Here is a 19,154-nt window from a genome sequence, read left to right as displayed (position 1 = left end):
TGGAGGCAGGACATCTCCACACCACCCCTTCCCATGGTGGAGGACACAAGGACTTCCAGGCTGCTCTCCACAAAGCTACTGCAAAGGGCTGAGAGCATGCAGGGCATGTGGGTGAGAGCAGGGAAAATCTGGGACAGACAACAAGACATCATGATACATTTTTACCCTTATCCTTCTGCTCAGGATAAAATTAAGGCTGAAGAAACCAAAGTGGAGGAAATGCAGGAGTAATGGGATGCAGCAGGACTACCTTTGTGTGGTGATTTTATACAGCTTGGTAATTTATCCCAAGGAGATTTAATGAGAAATGAAGTCATTAAGGTCATACTGTAAAAGAAAATTGAACCACTTTGCTTTTTTTAGGCAAACGAATCATTCCACAAGCAGAAGTTAGGAAAATATGGTTTTCTTCAGTTATGCCTTCTGTGTGTGCGTGTGGTGGAGGGTTGGATTCACTGATGTCTAATAATGAGACTGAATTAATTCTGCAGCATTTTCCCTAAAGGGAGCACTAATTTGTATTTCTTTCTGCTGGACTGCCTCTTCTTATGAAATCTGGAGGATTGCAATATCCTTCAGACCTCCAACTTATACTTAAACTTGAATTAAATCAGCCTTTCTTAGCCAAGAGTTATATCACAGAGGAGAGGCACTAGCACTGACCAACAAAATGAGAGCAGGTATTTTTATTTCCTCAAGAAATTTGGCTAAAATAGGGCTAGTTCAACTCATTTAACATCAGATACATTTAAACTGGAGGAAATATATCCTGCCTGCAAAATTTCTCCCTCATTCTGGCTATTTAGTGAAGCATTGTGGCTTGTTACTTATTTGCTATGTTTGCAATTATCTTCAGTAAATGCAGTTCATGGTTTAGGAAAAGAGCCAAATCCCCAGCAAAATTAGGGAGTACTCTTCTTCCAAGTACCATTCCTGTCCCCATATGCAATGTCAAATGAAATGAGCTAGAGATTTTAACTCAATAGATATTTTACTTCTTCCACAGGCTCAGCTTTACTAGATGCTCAAGGACTGTGACTTTTTAAACCAGATGTTTGCTGCTCTCTGCCAAATGCTACAACCCTAAGATGCACCCACTAGATCAGAGATTAATTTATTACACATCATGCAGACAGTTTGCTGTTATATGGGTTTTGTTGTTGTTGTTGTTGTTGTTGTTGTTGTTTTTTTTTCTTTTCTCAAAACCTATGCTTAAGCCACTTGTATTGATTTTTTCAAAGGTTAAGCTACCTCTCATGGATGTGTCCTAATGGAGCATTCGAGCTCAAAGAACAAGCTATGTGACTCACCAGCTGTTAAGCAACCTTTAATGCACAGGATTCTGAGAACCGCAAAGAATATAGCACTACAAAGTACCTAAAGCTCTCTGGGAAGATCCTGATAATAAAAACTATGTTCTAACATTATTCCACTAGACAGATAAGTTGGTTGGTGGGATAGCTGGTGTCTTTGGGGAAAAGGTGTTCCCACATAAGTGGAACATCAAACTAGAACATTCCTTTATCGTTCTGAAGGGGTTTCAGGGTAATTTATTCTAGTAGGAATACTCACTGGAAAATTATTGTAAAGCTTACTTATGTTATAAACATTCAGAAGCAGGACTTATCTCTTCTCTGTGTTTGTACAGCACCTAGCACAAGAATGGTCAGCACCGATTAGCGTATTTCAAGTATTTATACTAAAACTGACTTCTGTTGCTCTTATCATTTTCTTCACCCATATTTTTAAATTCAGCCACTCCTCCTGAGAGATGATGCTCTAATAGGAATACAAAAATCAACTTTAATTTTTATTGACAATAACTCAGAGCCTCAAGAAGTTGAACAATTCTGAAAAGCTCTTGACTGACACAAAATTAACTGTCCTTCTGTGGAATCACAATGTAGAAGGTTAAATTCATATGAAGAACATATAAAATGCACGATGGTTTGGTTTGCAATATTATAGGCTTAAAGATAGTCATGGCAGAGGCAGAATTTGAAAAGAAAGAGAAGACTGGGATCAAAGCTGAAGTGTTTGCCAATATGCTTCAGCTTAGTGTGCCTCTATTGGAAGTGCTTCGTGAAGATGATCTAGGTAAAAACTGCCCAAATAAATCACTTCTGTTAACCTGCCTGTTCAGAAATTGACACTTTGTGAAGTGAGTTTTACCCATGTTCTTTGCCCCTTTGAAAAGATTATTATTCTAATGGTTTCAGTGGGACCAACATTTTACACCTTGTCTCTTACAAGACCAGCAGAACAGTGTAAGCAGGAGTACGTTACATCTGAGTTTATTATTTTAAAAAGTGCTCTGTTATTGATGTTTTTCAGTTGTTTTAAATTAAGATAAATGTCTGAAATACAATGGCATTGTTTGAACTCCATTCAGTTCAATATAAGTAGATTTTAAACAGGAAACTGATGGTTCTTTTCAATGTGAAACTCTGTATTAAAACCAAATGTAGCTCTTTAATCTCATTCGGTACATATACTAAAGTCATTATTACTTTATGAAACCTTTTTAAAGATTTATATATTCCATTGACTTGGACTTATATGGCAACTGCTTTTTCTTTTAGGTTTAAAATTAAAACAGGAAAAAAAAATCTTCCACATTCTCAGAACTGTTTTATTTCTTTCTTGGCACAGAGAGCTGTTAAATGAAGTAATTTTCTCCATTGTGGAGCAAAGCTACAGCTACTTGTATGTCAGTCAAAATATACTTTACCCAGAAAACTCATAGCTGCTTTGTTACAGTAAAACTGAGGTTAGTCTCATTGTTCCAGTCACACAGTCACCAGATATAACCTTTGAAAGGGAAAAATAAAGTGCATACTATTGCTGCTAACTAGATTCTCTTACTCATTCTGAGATGTCTGGCAATTGCACTGGAACTGAGTGTGGAGTAATGTGGTTGTCACAGCCCAAAGAAAGGGTCAAACCCAACCAGCTGAGGGTAAGCATTTCATGATATCTGAGCAAGGAAAACTATGCAAGAATTTTAATACATGTAGTGCCTGAAGTAGGTTTTAGTCAAGGCTACAGATTATTACACGGGAAGCAACAATAATAAAGGCATTAGCCATCTGATCACTCAGAACCATGTTTTGATTTTCCAAGAAAGCCGTAATGTCATGTAAAAGCTAAACAAATATTCCTAGAGGTATGAAGTAAATCAAAGAAAAAATACATCATAATAAAATCCAATGGAGAGAGAAACCTCACGGGCATATTGTTTGAATACTTGTTTCTGTTTCAGTTAACTGATTGCCTGTGTTATAACTACTAAAGACTGCACAGACCTCAAGCAAGATCATATCACTCTCATGCTGGGTAACTCATAAACAAAGAGGAAGCTTGCTCCAAGGGATGGACAACAGGGAAAAACAAACAAACAATCAAAAACAATGGCTGACAGATGAAGCAGAAGCACTGTTACCTCCATTTGCTCAGATAAGAAAGGGAGACATGGAAGAGTGAAGTGACTTGCATAAAATTACAGCTGATGTTTGTAGCAGAACCTGAAAGCAGATCTGCCTCAGTCCAGTTAAATGCCTTGTCCAGAAACCATAATTTTTCTGGGTTTTGGCTTTTGTTTTTCTCAAGTGATTATGTACAGTTTAAATGTAGTTATGGCCAAGTGGACTCCCAGGTCAGCTGGCTTATCTGGGAAGAAGAAAAAGAAATGACAAAAGTTAAACTATACGAAGACTCCCTCAGCCAATAACCAGATCTGGCTCAATGAAGGTGTAACAGGGTCAGATGCTTTCCTGGCACCATTCATTAGTTAGTTGAGGGATTTTGATGGAAAGGTGCTTTCTAGAGAGTAATGTGGGCAGCAGGGCCAGAGAGATCACAATGGGGAAGCCAGAGCAAAAACTTCTGCACAAATGGTGGTGCTGGCTCACTGTGACAGGAGAAGGGCCGTGAACTCCCTGGAGAGGCAAAGAAAAAGCAGCATTTCTAACAGAGAAACTGAAAACACAATAGAACTGATTCTGGTCTCTTACTTGGGTGGCTTCCTTTCACTTCAAATAGTGCAAATAATGAGGTTTAAAGACCAGTTTAAAAGCTCATCTGTAGATTAATAGACAGACATAAATTGCTCTTACAGAATTCATTCCCATCCAGTACCGCTGATGAACTCTTTCACAGAGGCCAGTCTGCTTTTTCTGTGATCAGTTCAGATCAGCAAGTTTTCTTTCAGAGGCAAATTCTGCAAGCTTTACTATGTCAGTTTGACTCCAAGAAATAAGCAGAAGAGCTCCACTGGAGCAAGGCACTACTCAGCAGATGGGTGGAAGTTGTCTTCTGTATGATTCAGCTATTGTCGTCGAAGATCACTATATTCTTCCAGGAGGAAAAGACAATTTGCAAGCCAATACCACCCTGTACTATGAAAACACATGGCCAAGTCCTGCCCTACCAATTCCTTGCCCTGCAACTTTCTCTTGTGATGTGAAGATGACAAAGGCAAGTGAAAGCAGTCACCAGAAAGGCTCCCCGAATTTCATCGAACCAAGAAAAAAGACTGACACCTCTAAACAGTTGTCTTCTTTCCAAAGATTTCCCCTTTTTAGCTTCAAGCAAGAGCAACTATGTGACAAACAGAAATGCGGGTAATTCTTCCCATGAGGAACCACAAGGAGAAACTTCTCTTGCAGTCACTGCTTAAAATAAATAAATAAATAAATAATAATAAATAAAAATAATAATAATAAAGTGTTAAATATCTTTTAACAAATCTACATATGGAACAGTTTGACCAAAGCTGCGGTAACAGATCACAAAGCCAGCTGTTCAGAGTTACTTCTATCTGTAATGAAGCATGAACAATGCAGAAATCACATCAGAAGTAATTCTAGAATAACTGCTTTTCACATGGACTTCACCATCCCTGGCTACAGCAGTAGGTGACCACAGTGCTCACACCCTCCTTCAAATCCTGGCTGACAGAGCACTGAAGGCAGAAACCACAGAGAAATGTGACATCTGTGTCACACTCTGGTTTTAAAATCTCGCATCAATATTTCTGGCTTCTCAGTTTGTTCTAAATTGTCTTAAAGTGTGCCGATACTGGTTCCAGGCTTGAAGTGAGTGACAAACAGCAGTCAAACAAGTACCTTTGATGGACCAGGCCCTGGAGAGGCATCATTCAAGTGAATTATATCAGTGAAACCAAAGAAGAGTCACTCACCCTGTAAGCATGCCACATACCAGCCTCCTTCTATCTGGCCCCTATCCACAAATATTTGTGTGACCATCACTTTCCCATTAGCATTTGACTCATGAGGTTCATTTGGTTGCCTTGTTACCGTATGTATATTGCAGCATTAACTATTAGCAGGCAAATACAGCTGAAGAGTATGAGGGCTGGGATGGAGAAAAGGGCAGTATGAATGTGTAAGGTGGAGAAAGGAGGTGGGGAGAAGGAGGAGCCCCTTTCAGACTCACTTCAGATCCAGAGGTTTCTGGGAGGAGGCACAGGCTAGCGACAGAGCTGGCTAGAAGAAGCTTTTAAGGTCAGTATGGAAGTCGGCAGAGATTTTAACAGTTGGTTCCAGGGAACAAAACCAACTTTAACACCAACTCAGATATTAACGTACCATTTCAGGTGAGATCATTCTCCAGCTTGTTGTGCTGAAAACATCTGCAGTTTTCTTTTCAGAATTAACTTGTGTACTGTTATGTAAAAAAGAGAACCCCAAACCAATCACTTGCCCACAATTAAGTTGTAAGTGCAATTTGAGGTTCTCCACACATGGCCACAATCAGTCCACACCCCTCACATGCACTTACAGTACCTGTCAGGCTGCCACTCAGCATGCAGAATGCCTGCCCTGCTCAGCCTGGGGCTGCTGGGATCCTGCACCTTGGAAAACTGAGTCTCAGGGAACTGTGAGGGCAACCTGAGGAGAAATTAAATCTGTTTTATGGTATCACACAATGTTGTGACCACTGGATGGAAAGCACTGAGCTGATGTAAATTCACTTTGCCTTTGCAAATTTGTTTCAAAAAGTCTAATGGGGTAACTCTGTACTGGGAAACTTTATGCCAAATCAGCTTCTAACCTCGTCTGGCTCACTGTCAGCCATCCTCCCACTGCAAGCATAAAGCTAATCTGAAAACATAAAGCTGCATAAACTTTGCATCATTCATCCTAGCTAATTTGACAGGAGTGTGATTGTGCAGTGTCTCTTGATTCAGATCAAATTTATATTACCAGGTGATAACCTGCACTGTGAACAGCCCCTTATTAATGATCAGGGCATTTGTGAAAATACAACCTCACCATGCCCCAGTGTTGCCTCGTATTCATTCTCTTCAGAAACAAAAGCCAATTTTCTGCTAAAAGAGCAAGAGAAAAATAAAAACAAATCAAACTTACATCATGGAAATTGCCTGTTTTTGTTCCATCTAGAGCATTGACTGATTTAATAGGAAATTTCCCCTATTCCAATAACCAAGCAGCTTTCAGAGGGCGCTGCTAGTATTTTTCAGTGCAGTCACCACGTTGGTGTGACTTCTCTATAAAAGGCCCTTTCCCTATCTCTACCAGACACTTGGTTTTCCCTCTGTTCTACTTTCTCAGAATACCTGCATTCTTCCTGTTTTGCAATGTCTGTTAAATTTGTGCTTCTAAAGGAAGCCTCCCTCTTTCGCATTTGCATGAAGAGTCTTTCCAGACTGGTTTCTACTAGTAGATTTTCCCTCAAAATTAAACTATTTGAATTTAAAACATTTAGCAGCACCTGTACATAGGAACTAGCAGATGACCCAGGAGATTGCAAATACTCATTTTCCTAAAATAAACCTCTGTATGGAACTTCTTGATTCAGAAACTTTATTTACCTACTTGTCTTCCCTATCTTTCACTTCTTGGTTTATGTGTACAATTGCTCTACATGCTCAGATACCTGCTTGCCTTAAGGAAGCTCCATGGTTATCTGTGCCTGGGCCTTTCCTCTCCAGTTTTATTTGCTGTTTCCCATTGAAATCTCTAATTCCTGGCTTTCTATTGTTTAAGTAACATAGCAAAGGAGGAGAAATCCCTTCAGCCCCTTTGGTCCTGCACACACTCCAGTCTGGTCTCTGAGGGCTGTAGCAATACGCTATTTACATCTCCAGTCTTCAAGTAGAATGCTTTAAAAGGATGTGTAGTGGGCTGTGGCTTGGAGCCAGTTTCTCCCAGATGGCTCTTCAAATCAGCTCTATCTCGCTCAGTCAAGATTAACACTAAAACCTTGCAGGGTAGCACAACCTGAAGCAAAATTCTCACGTTGAACCATCCTTTCACCCTGGGCATCCCTACTGGGAGGCAGCTGTTTTGAAAGCTCCTCCCCACTATGCAAAACTAGTCAAGCATATTCTCCCTTCTCCAGGGCAGGTGTGAACGCACATTATCCCCTCCTGCTAGGGTCTCTCCTGGACCAAGGGCAGAGACAGCCTGTGTATTACCTTCCTGCCAGAACACAGCTGGAGAGGCTGTGTGAAATGAAGGGCCTTGTACACCCTGCTGCAAGAGCCAGCGCCTTAGGACAGTGCTGGGCAGGGTCACTTCCAGATTCCAGAGCAATATCCTCTCTTCCATTTCCCAGGGCTCTCTCAGCTACAGGAGCTAGGAAATAGAGCAGCCAGACCTCCAGCCATAGGAGGTCAATGAGCCCTATTGTAATATGTTAATTTTATTTGCTCCAAAAATAAGTTAATTTAAGAGGGTCTTAACTAGCAAAAGACAAAATAAGGCAGGTATAAAAATGCAGCAATTGAGAATGAACAAGTTTTTGTAAACATTCCCACAGAAAAAAAAAAAAAAAAAAAAAAAAAAGTTATAAAGGTTATTCAGTGAAGTCTGTAAATATAAAGGTTTTGCCATATTTCAGCAAAAAAATAAGGCAAAAAAAGAAAGACCCTTGAGTCTTCATGTTAGCAGTTTTAATTTAGAAAATCAGAAAAAAAATCATCTAGAAAAAAAAAATCATACAAATAAATGGGTTGGAAGCATCAGTTTCCAAAAGTGAGTCCTGTACCTCCTCCATGGCTTTCCATGGTGACACAAGAGAACAAAAAAAGCAAGGCAACATGAAAAAGGTGTGACTGATCATTTCAAAGTCCAGGCAAATACCCCAAGATATTGAAGAGGAAATTAATAGATAACTAAGTTTTTAATAAGTTCGTCGGTGTAAGAAAGACCTGCCACAGCCTAATGAAAAGAGGAGATGCTGGGAGAGAGCTTGGCTTCTGCAACAGAACAACAAAATCCAGTAATATGCTGAAATGAAAACTTACACCCTCCAGCAAGAGCAAAAACAGGTTCTAAGTGCTTGAAAGAAAGAAGTAAATGGCAAAATAAAATAAAATAAAATAAAATAAAATAAAATAAAATAAAATAAAATGTATCACACTAAAGAGAAACAAAAAGAATCTGGAGGAGCTTCTTCAAAGGTCACAAATCCACTCTCTTCCAGCTCTCGATGTTACATACACAGACTTTGCAACAGGAAAAGCGTGTTCCTGACTGGAGACAACACACATTCCCCAAGTATCTGCTACAGAGAACATATCTGCTTTGTGAAGCCTTAGTAAGAGATCACACAGGCAAAGAAGCATTTACCTGCCTTATAGGCAGCAAACGTACATGACAGTGAAGTCCTGAGTTCACTGAGGTCAGTAACAAAGCTCACGTTGACTCGGGCAGCTTAGAGTTCACCAGGACTTTTAAAATTCTGAATGCTTCAGTGCATCATGAAAATCCTCACTATCTCTTCACAATTCATCTGCTGCTGCTTGTCTGTAAACTACCATGACCTGAGAGGTGAGAGGTAGGAGAGAGGTCAGATAAAAAAATACAGGAGCTTTCTACATGACTCTCTGCTAAATTAAAGCGTTACCTGGGAAAACTAAAGAAAAGAATTTTGCAATTGCTACCTGATAGGAATGGTAATCCAACATGACAGTATATCTAAAAGTCAATAAATAGAGTCTGCTAGTAAATATTATTAAAAATAACATAAGTCAAGTCGCTCGACTTTTCAATAACCCAGCATGCAAGATATGCTCATTTTGCACAAATTGTCATGCAGTTTTCCAGACATATAGAAGAGCCTCTCCGGTACACTGCCAATGTTGGTATGCAGTAGCTGCTGTTGACATCAGGAAAGCAATCCTAGAGTGATTGGTATGTCTCCTAATACAATGCCGTGTAGCTATTCAGCTACTGGAATTCAGTTTTATGTGATTCAATCAGCTCTAACAAGAAGAAATAGTAGCACATTACGCAAAGTTCTGAGAGACTAACAAATCAAAATGTTGTTTTATTGCAGCTGCCATTGGTCTAGCCACTGCACTTTTCTTATTGGTTCTGTATTTCTGTCCCAGTATAGAGAAATTATTGTTGAATGCTAAGGATTAGCCATGCTTGCTAATTCCACAGTGTCTAACATAAGATATTTCACACTTCTATTATGCTCTCCAATGCAGAATTTTAAGCACACTTTTAGCTGAAGCTAAGTTGTCTTCCCAGTACCCTCATACAGCACGCCAAGACTATTTCCCAGTTTAATAAGTGACTAAATTGAGAGAAGAGAGATGGTAATTTATTCACATCACATGGCATAACTGCTATCCCAACTCTAACTCTGATCTGTGTGTGTCCCACATGACCATAAGAAGTGGTTTTATTGGTATGATATTCTTGGAAATGTTGGGAATGCCCTCAGGGTCATTTTTTGGCAGTTACCCCATTAACACACTTTGGCACTTACCCCATTGACACACTTTGAGCTGTCTGCTGCTCCAAGAATGGCTGACCCACCTGTCAGAAGTGGAGAAAACTGTGCCCTTCACCACCCTGAAGAAATGCCACACATCTCAGTATTTCTGATTGCTTGACACTGTTGAAACAAAAGACATTTTTTGCTGTAGATATTGCTGTGGCATATCTCATAAAAGATACTATTCAAGCCATCAAGCTAAGCTGGTCAGATCCAGCTTTCATTTACAGCAGCGTAGAAAAACTCCTATCACTTGTGTGAATTTGCTCTGCTTTCAGAGATCCCCCCTCTGAGGAATCTGACCAAACAGGTCTGCTTTTCTCTCAAATACACTGACTTCAGATATGTGCAATTACAGTCATGTCAGCAGTTTGAACTGTGATTTATGCTTGCCTGAGATCAAAATTAGATCCAGCCCACTTATAAGGAGAAAAGAAAAATTTAACAGTGAAACAAAAGGGGTCAATTCTGCTCTCACAAAGCATGGGTCTCACAAATCTCCATTTATTAGTGAGAAACATAAACACCGTGCATTTAGAGTGCTATCTGGAAGATTGACCAGTTTTTCTGATTTGCTGTCATTTTACCACCACTACATCAATTGTTATCTTAGCCTCAGATGTCAAGTCTTTCTGAGCCTCTTGGCTAGTTTCATGAAAGAGATAATGAATTCTTACTTATTGCTTGTGCAATTTTAGCAAATACATTGTTGTTCCAATCTGTAATGTAGCTACCTTCCAGACACAGGGCTCTCATGATTACTGAGTTTTGATGTTTACAGAAAATTAGGGCTTAGATAGTAAACGGATACTAGCTACGTATTTCTGCACAGCAATACAGTAATCATCTCTCAAATAATTCTCCCCATTTCTAGAGTGCTTTAAGCGCTCTGAATCATGCAAAAACATGAGGCTCAGCAAAAGGAGAGGTGATACCAGGAGCAGAGGAGATTACAGAGGGTATCTTTAGTGTGGGTTGGTCCCACAACTACAGGAAGTCCACTGACTCCAGGGAAATAGCTGTTAGCAATCAGCAAGACATAGGATATGTGCAATTCTACTGCTACGTGAATGACACCCCTCTGATCACAGTAGAGAGAAATGGTGGATATTTTAACTTCTTCACAGGTTGGGAAGATCCCTCTAAATGATTTTACCAGGGCTGAGACAATGTTACTAGAGGGTTCTGGAGATGCTCAGACCAACCATAGGGAACTGCACAACAGCAGGCAGTGGATTCCTTCCTCCTCAGAACCAAGCTAGTGCTGCCAGATGCACTCAGATGTCATTGAAGAGGTGCAAGGGAAAGCTGCATCCCCTCAGAACAGACTGTGAGCAAGGGGTCTGGGTCTCAGCGGGCCAGACACAGAGATCACTAGTGTGGTTCTGACCCTAATGCCTGACACAGAGCTCACCTCAAAGTCAGACAGCAATTGGGAGGCAGCAGGCTCTGGTAATCCCCACCAAAAACTTTTCAATCTTCTTTCTACAGTTTGAGCGAAGACTTGTTTTACCTTCTGGAGGATGCAGGTTGGAAATGACAAAGAACACTAAGAAGCTACAATGACATGTGAAGCATTGTGGACTAACACAAGTTCCAAGAAAGTCAACAGGATAAAGCTCTGATACACGGAAACCCTAAATTTGGTTACATTTTTTCATATGAAAAGAGCTTAGATATTTTTCCCCCTCTACAAATTAAGTAAAGGCTATTCACTGATGCTGCTGTTGATTTAGGGGGAACAGATGAAATCAGCATGGATCGCAGTCTGAGGACATAGTTGTGTTATCACTGTAATTAAGAGCTGTACTATAAAGGAACTGATAACAGATATACAGCATAAACTACTGTCAGCTGAAAACTGGCCTCTGCAATTTGGGGTTTGGAATTGTAACCTTTTACTTCTGGAAGGAAAAGAGAACAAATGGCATTATGGTGCTTCCACATCTTTCTGCTCTCTATTTAGAAAAGTAACAGCCAACATCTTAAAAAAAAAAAAAAAAAAAAAAAAAAACTAATTTTACCAGTGCTTAGCCTTGAATATATGCCAGCAGTAGCTGATACTTTAAAAGAGGGAAAACTTTTAAAAAGGCAATAATGCATGAAGTGAAATGCATAAAAAGAAAGAGGATCTTAAACAATACTAAAAATAAATGTAGCTTAAAAAGATCCCTTAAAAACAGCTGTTGACGTTAGAGATTTAATTAAAATGTAATTAGTTATACATTCTCCTTTGAAATGAACAAGCATATTACAGCTTTCATCTACAATGAATTCTCTTTTACATTCATACCTTGCTTTTGCTTGTAAAAAAAGGCAAGATTTTACAGGAAATGTTATAAAGATAGGATAGTTCTACCTAAAATTTTACAATCAAAGAAAACATAAAATGATTTTTTTACATACAGATACAAAACCATATTCATTGTACGTGTGGTGTTCATGAGATACCCCACAAGTGTTCCTAAATGCACAAAATAGAAAAGATAGAGATAAATGGATGAGGGATGGTACTTGCAATAAGTACTTTAACGTCTGGAGAAGGATTCTGAAATAGGTCACTGAAGACTAAATCGATCTGACTCCTTAAGTGTCATTTACCTGAAAGAGAAATGCACCTTATGTTACTCACCCTGCATGGATTTGTACAGGCAACATGCAACCGAGGGCTTTCCCTGGGGCTAAAACTTTATGGAAGTACCATTGACCTGGTTTTCTATGGAAACAACACGGATGTTTTCAATTCCACCGTGGAACAGCAGCCTCGGTCATAGCCATCAAACTCTACATTAGACATTCATGCAGCATTAGGCATCCTGTAGCTGCCAAGGGCCACACAATGAGACATTGTCTGACCCAAAAGTCATATAATTAGGCTTATGGGAACAACAGCAGTGGATAGTGCATTGAGCATATCCTAATTTTGGATAGGCCATTCTTTGCCTGTCTGACTACCAGTTAGCTGGGGAAGAAGTGAAGCCTGCTATTAGCGACAGACAACTTCACTGCAAAGCCACAGTGGTGATGAAAGGGCCGTTTGACTTGAAAAATCACCACTGGGGAAAGGAAAGACAGCCATATAACAGAGACATACTTGCAGACAAAGAGAAGACCCTACTTAAAACTTTTTTTTTTTAATTTATTTTTACAGAGTGGGTGACCCTAAATTCTAGAAACCATCTCTTCAGCTAGAGTTATGTTGTTTTGCTGCTCTGGCTCAGTAATGGTCCAGCATCCATCCAGCCTAATACTAAAACACTGTTGAGGCAGCAGTCAGCATGATGAACACAGAGCTTATGGCTGAGTGAGAAGTGTGAAATTCCTCTCATTAACAGAGCTGCACATTTGTGCACAGACTCTCCCTTTAAAAGGTTGACTTCCTGCACGGCCAAGAAAGAGCTTTCCAAGAACCATGTGACTCCAAAGACTGAGGACAATTTCTGCTGGAGTGGGCTTTTAATTCAAATTACTCATAGAACGTTACATTTTTGTGGCCTGAAAACATCTTAAACTGCGTCAAACATAAAGTAGTTTCATAATTGCATGTGATTGATTTATTTATTTTTTTTAAGAAATGACATAAGGAGAAAGAAATAAGAATGTTTGTGAAGCTTAAAACCTCCCTCTTGCACTTGTGCAACAATTGCAAATAATTCCAAAACAATATCTTGTGACTTACATTTTCGACAACAAAAAGTATTGTGTCATTTAGGAATGTGATTGGTCTCTGGAAAGCAACACATGCAGCAACTGCATTCACCTTATTGCCTGCTGTATATTCATCATTATGAAAAAGTAGGTATAGATTCCATATTATTTGATTAAAACAATGTTCATACACATTCCACGGTTTCCAGCTATTCTTATCATTTTAAAATACATGGTCTAAGACCTGCACAGCTGCAATCATATCATTATGCAAACTGCAACATAGACATGAGTGGTAAGAATAGATCTTATTATCCATACAAATTACAAACAATTCACAACATCTACTCCCTTCCAATTCTTTATGAAGGAAGAAATCATTCCTCTCTTTCTCCTTCATGCAAGAAAAGCTCCATTCAGTAATATCCACTCACATCCATGGGGATACTATGTCAGTTCTACATGTTTCTCTATAATGCTAACATTTTCATTTCCATTAAAAAAAGGGCACAAGATTTTCAAGTATTAGTGATGCTATTCCAATGGAGGCAAGAAAACTGCTATTCAAAGTTGCCTTTCCATAACCACAGCACAGCCTATCAGGCCTATATGTGTGACATATATTACTCCTTCATCCCACCCACTGTACCTGTAAGTGCCGTGGAAAGAAGAGAGACTTACACTTGGTGCATAAGATTGTTCCTTTAACATGTAAAAACAGAAATGAGAGAGAGAGAGAGTGAACCACAGATTTCAAATATAATCCAGTTCTGTGTTTGTTTGCTCTAGACCAATATGATTACCACATGCTGGCTACTGTGAGCTGATTAATTAGGAAGTATCAGTAACAATATTTTGTACTTACATCAGAATTTCCACCTCAGGATACTTCAATAATGTCAATTAATTAATCTTCACAATGCTGCCTTTAAGTAGGTGTCATTAGTTCATTCACAGATGGAAATACTGAAGCATATAAAAGGTGAAATTAATTAGCCAAGATGATACAATGACTCTGTAGCAGAACTAAAGATCCTGAAAAACACTCCTTTTTTCTAACTCTTAAAGTGGCACAAGTTATTTGCCCATTGCAGCTAAATAGTGGAAACAATTTCCAAATGTGTAACAGAAACTTTTATGACTCTAGCAAAAACACTATTTGTGGGTCATGCTCTCATTGAAATCTTCTTTTGATTAAAATAGCTTCTACTGTTTAGTACAACCATCAAAATATAAAGAACATCAAAACCAAATAAAACCTGCCACTAGATCTACAGTGAACAGGCGCATTGCCACTGCTTTCTCAGGTTTAAATTAAGGCTCTTTTGTAGAGGGTATAAGTGAATAAAACATAAAGACAAAGGACAAAACAAGAGACAGCAGACTATTCAGCCATTCATGACAGTCAAATTTACAAGGCAATTGCCATTCATACTAATGTAAAGTGGGCCAACCAATTCTGCCTGATATGAAAGGCAGAAGAGCCCTTAAACATGAGAGGGAAAAGCACTTTACTGTATTTTACGTCCATCACAAGTGGAAAAACAGTAATGAGGAACATCAAAAATCTCTTTTTTTTTTTTTTTTCTCTCCATTTAAAACTAACAAGGCCACTTCTCAGTGCAATCTTATAAAAGTCTGTAAATGTCTAGAGACAGCTAATCAATCACACTTGTACTGCCACAGGTATAAGGTGCATTTAGTATGAGTGTATTTAACTGACTGATTTTTTCACTAATAATCAACTTAATAGTGGAGGGCTATAACTTGTTATAAAAGAAATAACAGTAACCTTCCTACCAAAACAATAACAACAACAACAACATAAATAAATAAAATAACAAACCCACAACAGTGAGAAATATCATCTGTGCATTGTATGTTGATAAGATTCTATACTGAAAGAAGCCTTATTGGCCAGAGTTCAGCTCATGGGGAGATCAATTGTTAGTTCTGCTGGTGGTTTCATGGAGGCAAAAACTCAGAAGAATTCAGTCCAGAATGGACAGAGACAATTTCAGATGCCATGACCCCACCTGATACTCTTTAAGGCCACAAATTCAATGTGATACAAGATCAGCTATTTGTCACAGCTACATACATCTTAAAAGATCAGGGCTACATTGTACTCACAAAATTTTACTTGTATCTGTGTTTATATCTATGACACAGAGTTGCACATGCTACACTTGTACAGATAACATTAAAGAATACTCTGTATACCAGAAGCTTTACTGTTTCTGATACAGCTTCATCACTATATAACACATCACAATACAACTAAATTCACTAAAACTAAGCCAGAATAACCTTTTTACATTTTAATCAAACTTAGAAAGTGGATGCAATGTAATTATTTTACATAGCCAACTGTGAAAGCCTCATTAAAAGCCTTGATATTAAGTAATAAAACTACAATAACACTTCTTCTAGTATTACAGTGAGTTTCTGTTAACACTTATGCACTGAAAAAGGAAAAACTTTCTAATCCATATTTTTCTGGAGGATTTTAAGCTGACTTCAATGTACACAGGTATATATGAATATACAGTCATATATATATGTGTGTACATATGTTTACACTGAGAAGAAAGAAAGCAAATGCAGTAGAAATGTGCATCTTCTCACATCACTCACCATTGGATAGAGTCTTTACCTACCTGCAAGCCCAGCCCCTTTGACATTTGCCAGGTAGGAAGTCATAAATAGGTAAATCAGAAATTCAAATGCTTATACAAGCTGAAACACCCCTTTGCCACATTGGCTTTAAAATTGTCTTTGTTCTTTAATTAAAGCATCTCTACTGGAAAGACAATGAGTACAGGAAACACAAATAAGCAGAGGCAGGGTGAATAATTACTTTTTGCTATTTCTAGATTGATTAAATGCAATACTCACCAGCATCCTCTCATCCTCTCCAGTGTCAGAATTCTCATTCACTTCATTGACAGCAAAGCATAATTTCAATTTCCAGAATGGTAAGACAAGGAAAATGGAAAAGAGGAGAAAAATTAAAAAAGGGTAAGAGGGGGGCTGGGAAAGAGGTGTAAGAAACATCAAACAAAAACCAATCTAATTACTGAACTAGATTCTTACTACTAACTTTAACATTTGCTTTTAAGTCTTGTTTTCATTGATTTGCCAAAAAATATAAATCTGAAGAGTAAATTTACATTAAATTGATCATTATAATTTATTTGGCAACAAAATAATATAGTAAAAAGACCTTTCTCCTACTAAATGGCTCCAGCTTTGATGTCTGATTGTAATGCAAATTATGTGGAGTACAAGATATGGACAGAGGAATAATTAAACTTAGGGCTTTGTATATAATAATTCTCCCAACTGTAAACGTATCCCTTTCTGTGATAACAGTGTGTATACGCCCTGGGAACCATACCCTTACATTTGTGCAGACAGAACAACACCAAGTGCACAAGCTCGGCCTGATGCCTGCCAGGAGTACTGGGGCACAGTGGGGTGCTCACAGCCTGAGTCCTTCCAGGCTTCTGAGGAGCCTCTGGTGAAGACCCCCTCATACTGTGTTCATCACCAAGGCACATACTTCTGGAAGACAAAGTGATCTTTGTTCCGGAAGACAAACATTGACCATACACATGTATGTATTTCACAGCACTCAATTAGAAACTGAACTTTGCCCCTTTCTCAGGCTTTGAAATACTCCTGTGCCAAACACAGGCCTGTATTCTCCGGTCATGTGGGCACCCCTCACACACAGCATACGGCCCCAGACCCTCAGACAAATTCTGCACTGATTTATAGCCCTCACAATCTGAGCCACTGACTTACAGCATAAATCTGGCCCAGGATGTGCAGCTGAAGGGCAGCACACGTGCACAGCCTATGTGTTCCTCCCATACTGGCTGTGCCGAGGGACATTGGTCTCTACCAACAAAAGACAATGGATTTTACACAGTGCTGCATGTAAGCAACAAGAAGAGGAATGTAATAGACATGGCATATGCTGGCACACCAGGGAAATGCCCTCCATCAAATGTACCCTGCCCAAGGCTGATGGTGGAGGAGCTTCAGGTGGGCACTGCTGACTGTGCCAACACCAGGTGGGAAGGGTTTGGCTCAACAGCTTCTGCTGCTGGCAGTGTTTGAGGACTGGCTCATCAGATGCCAAAGCACGAACAATCCAGACCAGTCCCTCTGTGGGTGAAATAATTGCTGACGAGGAATGAGCACGATCAGTTTTTGTAAGGCACCACAGGAGTCCAAGCAGGTCATCTTCCCTCCTCAAAACAATACGCACAAGGAACAGGAGCAGTGGGGCCCAACGGCACCAGGAGGCCAAAAAGAGGGCCAGGGGCACGGGCAGAGAGGTCACTGCTTCATTTTTAGCCCATTTGTTGACGAAAATAAGTCCTGCAGGACAAGCACAAGCGACGAGGCTGGCAACACTCAACGAAGCAGGGAGCACTGAAGGCTGGCGAGCGCGCTGAACCAGGCCGTGCCACACCGCCAAGGTCAGGGCCATTGGAACCGCCACGCAAGGGCTGCTCATTAGAGGTGCCACAGCTACCCTCGGTCTTCTCAGCCACTGTCATTAATACCATGAAGTCATGCGGCATAGTACGTTAAGGAAAAGAAAAAGGAGAATTTAATTTTCACTGTTCATCCTATTTACCTTTCGGTGTCACTGAGCCTGGGAGATCAAGCAAAGCGATCAAATTTACTCTTATTTATAGCCATTTTCACAACTTTTCCCAGACACCAGCACAGGATGTTTACGTTGAAACAAGAAATTGATTGACGCTTTTTGAGTCAATTTCTAAACACCCGTCATTAAGAACATACACACTTGGACTTAAACTTCCTGACCCCTTTAAAGTAACCAATTTAGCCAAGGCTTTTCTGATACCAGTGCCACTCCTGCATTTAAGTGCATCACCTCTGCCACTCCCTGGACTCCTTTCCACGGCATTGTTGCTTTTTTTTTGTTCACCATTCAAAATGACAAGCTTTCTGAGACAAACGCGACACTTCACTGAGGAATTTTAACTCTATAACTCAGCTGATACCACAATCACAGTTAAATGAAAGAAGCAAAAATCAAATCAAATCAAACAAAGAGATCCCATCATCCCCTGCCGCATCCTCCCTCCTCCCCTTCCCACCCAACAAGCAGCTCTGGATTCCATAAAAGAGATCAGAGCAGAGCAGCTCTGGCATACACAGCTAAGTACAAAGTAAAACATATGAAATGTGCTACACAGTTTGGGTTTGTTTTGTTGTTTTCGCTAGCCCGCTGAAAAGTGCACTGGCACGTTCAAAAACAAACATTTAAAATGATCTGCAGCTACCTTCTGAAATCTGCTCTAACATGCTTTATCCAGCAAGTTCACTTAAACACGTTGACTACAATCAGCAACAAAAATACTGCAGTGTTTGCCTGGTGGGTTTGACGACTCATTAGTCAGAAAGCTTCTGTACTTCCTTCTCCCCAATACCAGTGTGGGCATCATCAAAAGCAAACAAACTTTACACAGCAATACATTTTTTTATTCAAATAAGCTTGTCAACACCAATTATCTGAACCACAACTGCCAAATACCAAGAAGCAATTTCAAGAACTCAGGGAAGACACAAAAGCCCTTGTTCTGCTCTAGAAAACACTCAGTCTGGGATGCGAGTCTGAAACCCTGTGGAAGGACAGAGCAAGGACCGGCAGGGTTCAGCCCTCTGCCAGCACATTACAACAA

This window comes from Aythya fuligula, chromosome 11, assembly GCF_009819795.1.
Source record: "Aythya fuligula isolate bAytFul2 chromosome 11, bAytFul2.pri, whole genome shotgun sequence".
In the NCBI taxonomy this organism is placed as follows: domain Eukaryota; kingdom Metazoa; phylum Chordata; class Aves; order Anseriformes; family Anatidae; genus Aythya; species Aythya fuligula.
This window is presented reverse-complemented; position numbering follows the sequence as displayed.